Below are 9,016 nucleotides of genomic sequence, written 5' to 3' on the forward strand. Positions count from 1 at the left end.
GGCCGACGGCCCCGAGGTCTTCGACGGCAGCGGCCCCGGCCCCGCCGCCGCCGCGGGGGGCGAGTAGCGAGGAGGCCTGGCCCCCGCCCGCTTCGCCCTGCCGGCGGCCACCCCTGCGGAGCCGGGCCGCGAGCTCCCCAGCGTGACCCGCGCACTGCGGCTGCCTGCCGGACGGGGCGGCGGGGGCCTGTGGCTGCCCCCGTGCCGAGGACTGGCCTCGCCTCGCGGGCCACGAGGAGACGCGCCAAGGCAGGTCTCCCAGGCTGCGACCCCATGTCGCGGGGGCCTGGCAGCGCGTGTCCGGAGCGTTGTCGATGCTGAGCCGGAGGACTGAGGCCTGCAGTGGGATGAGGACGTTGTGTGCTGTACTGCATGAACAATGCTAAGACCAAACCCTGAAATCATGGGATGATGTGGTTGTCTTAATGGTAATAACAGTAACCACCCCCCTCGCTATCCTATGGTGAATGGACTCGAAGCTGCTTTCCTGGGACCAGCACAGAGGTCTCTGTGCCTTCCCCCAGCCATTTCTGAGAGCCAACCTTTCCGCTTCTCAGAGCAATCACCCAGCTTTTCTCTGTGCTCTGGCTGCCAAGGCAGCTTGCTGCTCTCATATGCTGCCTTTTGAAGGAAGGGGGGATGAAGTGTTCTTATCTAATTTCAGGGCCAAGAACCTCCAGCGGTGCCTTAGCTCTTTAACAATTGTGTTCCTGTCCTGCTGTTAGCGAGCACACTAGTAAATGAATGCTTCTGCATTCAGGGAGTCATAAGAGAGGTATTGTAAGGGACAGGTACATGGATTCTCCCATGCCTCGCGTCGCATTGCATTTAAATATGCAAAAGGTAGAACTGTATGTTTTTTGTTCCCCCCCCMCACACACACACACTGTTTCAGAGGCAGGTGTTTCAGAGGTTAATCCCCTGTAGTTCTGTTACAGAGAGGCTGGTTACTATCTAACAATTCACATTATTTAGCCAGGGAACGCATGATTTTTGTGTAATTAGTGGTACTGGTATGTTGAAGTTCAGCTGAAGAAAGGTGGTGATAAAATGTAGAGAGAGCAGAGACTCGCCCTGATGAGGATTGAGTTGTGTTTTAAAAGTGGAAAGAGGCTTTGGCACCACTGGAAGTGTACATAAATGTTTGCTTATTGTGTTCAAAGATTGTGAAGCGAGGTTAAAGATTCCCAAGATTTCTTTCTATAGCAATCTAACATGCTTTAACTTGGGCAGCTAGCTGCTCCTTGTAACAACTCCTGGATTTTCAGACACAAAGTAAACTATAAGCCAGATTTGTACTGGTGATGTGCCTTACAGAGCAAAATATTTAGCTATTACACATTTCTTGATAATGTTTATTTATTGTAAAATACATTCACACTGTATATTGTTAAAATGGTTTTAGAGCTGCTTTTTTTTTTTCCTTTGGAGGGGAGGGGGGAGATGATACTGCATAGTGGCTGGGACTGAAAGTTATTTACTAACAGTCAAGTATTAGGCAGTTACGTTGTTTGTTTGTTTGTAATTAATTAGCTATGGTCATTCCAAAATTAAAAGTGACCTGAAAGGAAAAAGACCTGAGAAGTACATTCCAGGTAAAAATACGAATGGACTGTCACTGACAGTCATTGAAATAAAATATTAAAACAGTAATAGATACAAGGCAAATGCCCCATGGTTCATAGTGTATAGTAGTACATAATGAACTTCGAAAGCTCCTGTGTGATAAACTAAGACAACCTAGCTGATTAGTTACTTAACAATCCTTCCCTCGGATACTTCCTCGGACTGTTAAACCAAAGGACAAAGAAACTGTATCATCAAAAATCTATTTCCATAAAAGATTTTTTCCACCCAATGTGCAGACATATGCTTTTCTATTTCGTCTAAGTAAAACTACAAAGTACTGATTGGCTTTGGACTGCCTTTTTATGTTCCTGACTAAGTACTGACAAAGTGAAGAGCAAGTGTGGGGGGGGGAGGGGGGGGACACTGTTGCAAGCTGCTCCTGTATATCCTCACAGATGCTTTTGTTATATAGAATCTCCTCAGTCAAGGGGTATCTGAGTTCCTTTTGTGAAGAAGCAGCAAATGGAAGAAATCCAGTCATGAAGGGATGTGAGAGAGAGGAGGGAAAGTTCAAAAGCTTGGAGTGGACAGATTGGTGAAAAAGAACCTTACTTCAGCAACAGTTAGTCCAGGGGAAAAAAAGGAGGCAGAAAGAGGTGGCTTTGCTGCCAGAACTGTAATAATACCTTTGGAGCACAACATGTTCCCCTATGTTACAGGGAAAAAGAAAAAAAAGTCTGTATTTCTGTATTCTAAGGCCTGATTTATTTATTTATTTTTTCACCCAAAACAGAAAAACATGTACATAGCTACTGTACTGGTGCACTTCTTACTCACTTCTGGCATAGTGTAATCTCTACTTAGGTCAGATCTTCGGAACTATCCAGAGGCCTTAGTATGGAGATTACTGTTTTATAAAATGCACGCATGTGCTTTTCTGAATTTTTAATCCTTATGCTGTTGTGAAAAAGTAATCTTTCCTCTCTGCTGTTCCTCCAAGCTACCCATTTCTACAGTGAACATGTACTTACTCCTTGGAAATGTCTCAGCTTCATTGGTTGAAAGTCTCTACCTGCACACAAGATATCTACACATTATGGTTTTATTTGGGAAGAAGTCTGGTAGGATGTTCAGCTGGTTGCTGTTAAGATTCAGTAACAGTACTGGTTAGTATGTGAGTAAATATTAGCTATATCTTGAATCTTCATGTATGGGACTTTGAGCTTGGAAATTTGGCCAGAATATGAAGTCAATAAATACATTAAAAATGGCTTGATAGCAACCATCCTCCATCTTTATCCTGACCTTGAGCTGTGGGAAGGAGAAGTAATTCTATCTTCCTGCTCAGTCAAATCCTTGCTTCAATGAATTTGATAGCAGCTACTGAAAAACTAGATCCATGAGAAAGCGGACTGAATGCCTTGTCTCACTTTCCAGGCCCTCTGTGCAATGGCCTTGCAGCAGTATCTTTAGGTTAGCGCTGATCGGTATTAGGCAGCTAGAAGAGAGGAGTCTCGTTGGCCATTACCAACTTGTATCACAGAGACAGTCCTCGTTTCTTAATTTGAGCATCAGATAAAGCTTGAAGCAATCTGTATGCATGTAAATGAATTAAGCTGGTACACAAAAATACACCTTTTAAGGAGCGTCTTATTTTTCTTCATCCTTTAAGTAAAGAAAGGTCAATCTTTCTTTTGTATTGGAGAGCACTTCTGACAGTCCTTTAATAATTCAATGCACAGCATTCTTAATATAGGTATTTTTCTCATCTCCTTCGTAAAGGTCATGCCTAAGAAAGTGGGCTTAGGAAATGGGGCAGCTTTCTAAGAAAGTAATTGCTATTTGTTTTTAAAAAGAAACAGTACAATGTTCACAAAATAAGTAGAAAGAGGAGTTAAACCTCAGCTAAGTTAGTTGTAATGAAATTTTTTTAATATTCCAATTACTACTAAGGATTGCAGCTTAAAAAAAAAACAACCCTTGTTTGTGGCAAAAAAAAAAAAAAAATTTAGTAAACAGAGTGAACTTTTCAAATAAACTTGCAAAGTATATGCCTGTTTGTTCCTGCTCTTGCCTGAACTAAAAATAAATCTCTGAGTAGCTGTCTGGTGAATCATTCCCTGTTATTGTGGGCTGGTCAGTTTGGTACTCAGCGAAGATTATAGGGGGCAGGAAGTCTGCAGCAGCACCTGCAGAAAATGATCCTAAATTGGAAACATTGGAATAAGTGCCTTGAAAGCCTCTAAATCTGCAGATGTTTAATAAGACTCTTAACCTGAGGTGTTATGTCAGGGTATGTCTTAAACTGAACTGAGAGAAGGGACTACCTGTGATCTTTACTGCTTTTCTTTGTTTTTTTTAAGTTCTGTCTTCAATATAGTGTAAGTGATGATAATTTTTTATTTGAAATATCAATTCCTGCATCTATTAACAAGATGAATGAAATGTCACCTAGACATTTGACAGATGAGCATGATGTCATATTAGGGTTAAAATCTGAAGGACAGAACTCACAACCTTGGCCTGAACAGTGCATCTGGATGCTTCACTTTAGAGCCCATTTTTAATTTAGTTCATTAAGATTAGAGTAATTCAAACATCTGATACTTAATTAGAAGAGAAACTATTTCAAGTGCAGGTGCAAACTGGAAGCTCATTTTGTAACCTTTTGGGATCCTACCTGATAGGATAAAACACAGAAAACCCAAACCTTTCTAAGATTTCTTTCAAAAAATTGGTGTGGGAGGGTTGACTATAAAGTAATATTTAGGACCATATAATTACACCACTAAGAAAAACAAACCTTTCCCCCTCATCTCTAATTTATTGTAAATAGGATGGGGGACCTACTGGCTGGGGTTTTTCATTTCAGAATAAAGCAAAAAGTGTGAAGTCGCTCACTGCTCATATATACCAGATTAGAAGTGAGGTAGGTTCTCTTCACCTGTTTTGGCCTTAATGACATATCTGAAATTCCCAAATAACTCTGAGAAACAATATTTGGATGTTGTCTTCAATTAAAGCATATTGATTAGCAGCTGCAGCTTAAGAATTTGATTTACTGCCCACTTTATCTTGGATAAAGCAATATAACAACAGATAATATGTGTTTTGGGGACAACAAACAGCTTTCTGTAACAGCTGTAAGGCCTGATTTTACATGAATAACTTTACTCTGGTGAGCAATCCTCATCAGAGTGAAATGTCATGTTTCATATGAATAAAAATGATTATAATGTTTTTTTCAGGGCATTAGTTATCAGACTATCATATGTTTTAAAATATACAGAGATTTCCAAACACTGTCAGTAGACTTGATTCTCAGATGCAAGCCTTTGTGTGCCGTGAATTTTCTGCTGTCTGTTTGCAGCTCCTCATGCATTTTGTTTTTTCCACTGATGCAATGTTATTTTTTTATTGTAGTAATTCCTCTTATAGTAAGTGGGTAAAAAGCACGACCTCTGTGTTACTGAAAATAAGAACCATACCTATGCATGTCCATTCAAATGAAAAATTAGAGGTACTATTTATCATTGTACTTCAATGGCTCACCTTTTTCTTTTCACTGCCGACTTCTCATTCTATTTTGCTTTCTTTGTTTTATCCTCAGTCTGTAAATGTCTGACTAGCTAAACTGTCCCCTGATCTCAGAAGAACTGTTCCACGACACAACAGTGGGCAGCAGTTCAGTGGTCAAGGGAAGAAGAAAAGATACAATAAATCCATTTCTGCATGTGCTTCTGGGCACGTTCCCACTGGATGTTATGAACAGGAGGAGAACTGAGCTTTCATCTTGATTCTGGAAATAATCGCTACCTGAGAAACACGGGGAGCCTCACAGTTTGCACGCCCTTGGTTGAGTTAATCTTGACATGTGCTTTCAGTGATAGGAGTTTCCAAAATCATTGTTGGCTTGCCTGACTTATTTAACATCTTTGGGTTTGTGACTAGGAACATGGTGCAAACATAAAATAAAAATCCTTCCAACATTACTTCCTAGAAATGCAGACCTCTACAAGTAGAAGAAAGAGGAGAAAAAAAGAAAACCCTAAAGAATCAGTATTTTCTGGCATTTCTGGTTTTCCATTCTAAATCGTCTAGAGAAATAAAATTTATGAAATAGGCACAAGTGCAGAATGCACAAGGACAGTATTTTGTACTGGTATTCTCTTTAGGAGGAGACAAACCCACAAATAGCCATTTCACTGGGCATCTAAAGATAGTTTAATTCCTCCTGCAAGGCCAGGAAGCTATCGTTTGTTCCTGGTGCAGTTCTCAACGGGCTGATATTTCACACATGAAAATGCCTCCAGGTAATACTTTAGCCATCACAGGTATTAATTAACATCTGCTGAATTGCATCTGAAATGGAAAACAGTGAGAAAGTGATGAATCGTATTAGAATAGCAAATACTATTGACCATGATTCAAATTACATAAGCTTTGGAAAGCTGAAGTCACATTTTAAATGATCCCTTGCAGCATTTAAAATATTAGCTTTTATTGTTACAGTCATTTTTCCTTAGCTCATATGTTTTTATTTATCTGCTATAATAATGTACCATGCAGTTACCTTTGTAATGAGTAACCTTCTTTATCATATATTGCCTCTCTAGCTGTATTTATTGGTTTTCTCTTTTTTGTGCTGGAACAGAAATTTGGCTGAATTGTCCCCTGCAAAAGATTTCAACAAAGTCTGAAGATATTCCTATGACCCTTCTCTGCCTAAACCTAAACTCAAATTAATAATTATACCTTGCAGTTGCAGAGAGTTCTGGAGAAGTGAGCTCGCCACTGAAAACTGATCCTTTTATGTTCCTGAAAATAAACATGAATCATTCCCACTTTAGAGGTAATAAATTCAAGATATAGTGCTAAAGTAAAGCTCATAAGTAAGTACCTGAACTGAAGCATCTGATTTGCTCTTGTCTGAGACCAGAAATTAGACTATGTAGAAATTGCCTAAGAACACCGAGCTGTAATAAGCAGTGGCAAGAGGTTCAAATAGGCATTTGAAAGTTTTAGATTTCTGAGAGGAACCTTCAGACACCTGAGAGTTTTAACATCACTTAAATAAACTTACACATCATTGCACAGCTACCTCCAGGACAGTTACTGAAGCTGCACATTAGCAGCTGTGCCTGGGACTTTAAAGAGAACTTAAGAGACTAATGCACAAGTCTCACAGGATTTTAGTTGCATTGGTGGTACTCGCATCCCACTTACATGCATGGGAAAATAACTTTGTTATAACCTAAAATATGTATTTAAATTAATGCAGTTGTGTTAGTGTGCATCTCTCATGATGTAGCTAAAGAATTCCAGTGTGGTCAAAAGTTCATACTGGCAAAAGTATTGGGGCATCTAATTCCACTTGCTTCAACAGCATCTCAATACCTTTGTGGATCTGAGCTTCAGTAAAATCTCTTAGAAAAGGCAGCATAGTCACACAGCACTATCAGAGCTGTAGAATGAGGAGGAAGTTAAAATGATAAATTTGGGGTTTATTTACAAAGGCAGATAGAACTAGCCACACAAGAGTTGCATATTAACACGTGTATTTTTTATTCTGTTTTTTCAATTGTTTGTGCTGAAGTAGGAAAGCTCCTTTCCCCTCTCCTCTCTGGTCAATTCTTGCCTTCCAGCTGCTACTTGATCTTTTCCAGTCTTTACTCAAAATTCTTTCTTACAGAAACTCTCGGTGAAATGGTTTCACTTCAGACCAGTGTAACATTTCAGCATAGCCATTGTGCTTTGCGGTTTTCTTGCTCTAGATTAGCATTTACTTCTAAACAACTTTCTTTATAAACCCCACTGAAATGCTCCCTCTCTCTTTTTGTCTGTCTTGAGAACAAGGCCAAAAGTTGAAGAGAGTTTCAGGTCCTGAGGTGTGCAGGTCCCCCCTCCCTTGCAGCGTTTCAATGTTAGTTACTGCTTTGGCCTTTACCTGTTCAGCTTCGCCAGCCAGGACGGGGCACACCCTCACCCAGCACAATACAAACCCATTTAATTGAGAGCTATTTGAGCTCTTTTTTTTTAAATGTTTGCTTCAACAAATACCGGTGTCAAGCAGCAGTCATACAACACCTTTCAAAAGCTGCCAATCCAGAGCAGAAAACAACAGAGCAATTTTAACTCCCTTTTAGATCTGAACTGTTACCATAAAGATCTGCAGCTTGTTCCCAAGGCTGGGGGAAAGGCACTTGCCAAGGTTTGCTGGTCCTGTCTAGCACTTGCATGCTCTATATAATGGTTTCCAGAAGTGGTACCAAGAAGTGTCAATTCCATTTGAGGAGAGGAAAAAAAATGGCAGTATAAGTGAGATTTCTTGAGACCAGGCAAATACGCAGTGTGCACTAGGAAATGTGGTATTTTCAGGGTGGATATGACACCCAGTCTTTGGTGTCTGCATGTAATACGTCACCTGCAACTATGCGTGAAAGATTTGCCTTTAGGTGTGGACCTGTGCAAATCAACATACACTATTACATGCAGGAAGCATTTTGAAAATGTTGTCCTTCCCGTCTGACTGGGGGACTGTAGCACTAGCTGTAAAGTCCCTGCATGCGCTGCATGACTCCTCAGTGGTACTGTATGAGAGAAGAGCCCGAGTCCATCACACCTTCCTGGGCATCCTGGGAGAGAGGAAATAGGGCCTGCTCAAACAGCAAAGTGGAAAGCAAAAGTTACTACTATAGAATTTAATGCCACAGGGAACCTGGAGGAGCACATCTTAAATAATCTTCTTTGCCAAATCAGAGAGCTAGTTGCGCTTTGTCTTGTGGGAGAAGTGTTGCTGTTGTCTCTTGCTGTGACTGTTTCCCCACCTGCTTTAATTTGCCTTTAAGTAGTACGTTAATATTTCATTTGGATACGTTTAACGGTTAGATTTGAGAAGGGGTGTGGTTCACCAAAGGCTAGACTATAGAAAGACTTTGGGGAAGAGCCATTTTTACTAGATAAAATAAAGCAACTACACTACCAGGTTACATTTACGGAGAGGGATGTCCCTGTCTAAGGTCCATATCTGTTCTCAGACACACCCAGGAAATTCCTGTGAGTGCCAGTTATCTGAAGGTGCAGCTGACTACAGGAGGACCTGGCCTTGGTGCCCTCTCCCTCCAGGAGGAAGGGGCGTGTGCTCTTAGGGACCTGAGATAACCTGAGCCTCCTTATCCTTGTTAATGGAGCAGACCCCAATGCTCTTCATCTGTAGGTAATGTGCAGACTTTTCACTCAAATAATTGGCTTAAGAAAGGCACATAGACAGCTCTCTTTTCTCCTGATGGTAGTATGTACTATCTGTGCCATTTTCATCAGTCTTGCTTGGGGTGTTTGCTCTCTGTCTAATTGTTCTCTGCTTTGGACAGCTGCCCTATTACACTATGCCATTAATCTGAACCGTGAATCTGCCCAGAAGCTATTAAAAGTATGCCTAATGATGAAG

The sequence above is a fragment of the Apteryx rowi genome, unplaced genomic scaffold, assembly GCF_003343035.1.
Source record: "Apteryx rowi isolate R43461 unplaced genomic scaffold, aptRow1 scaffold_520, whole genome shotgun sequence".
NCBI classification, from domain to species: domain Eukaryota; kingdom Metazoa; phylum Chordata; class Aves; order Apterygiformes; family Apterygidae; genus Apteryx; species Apteryx rowi.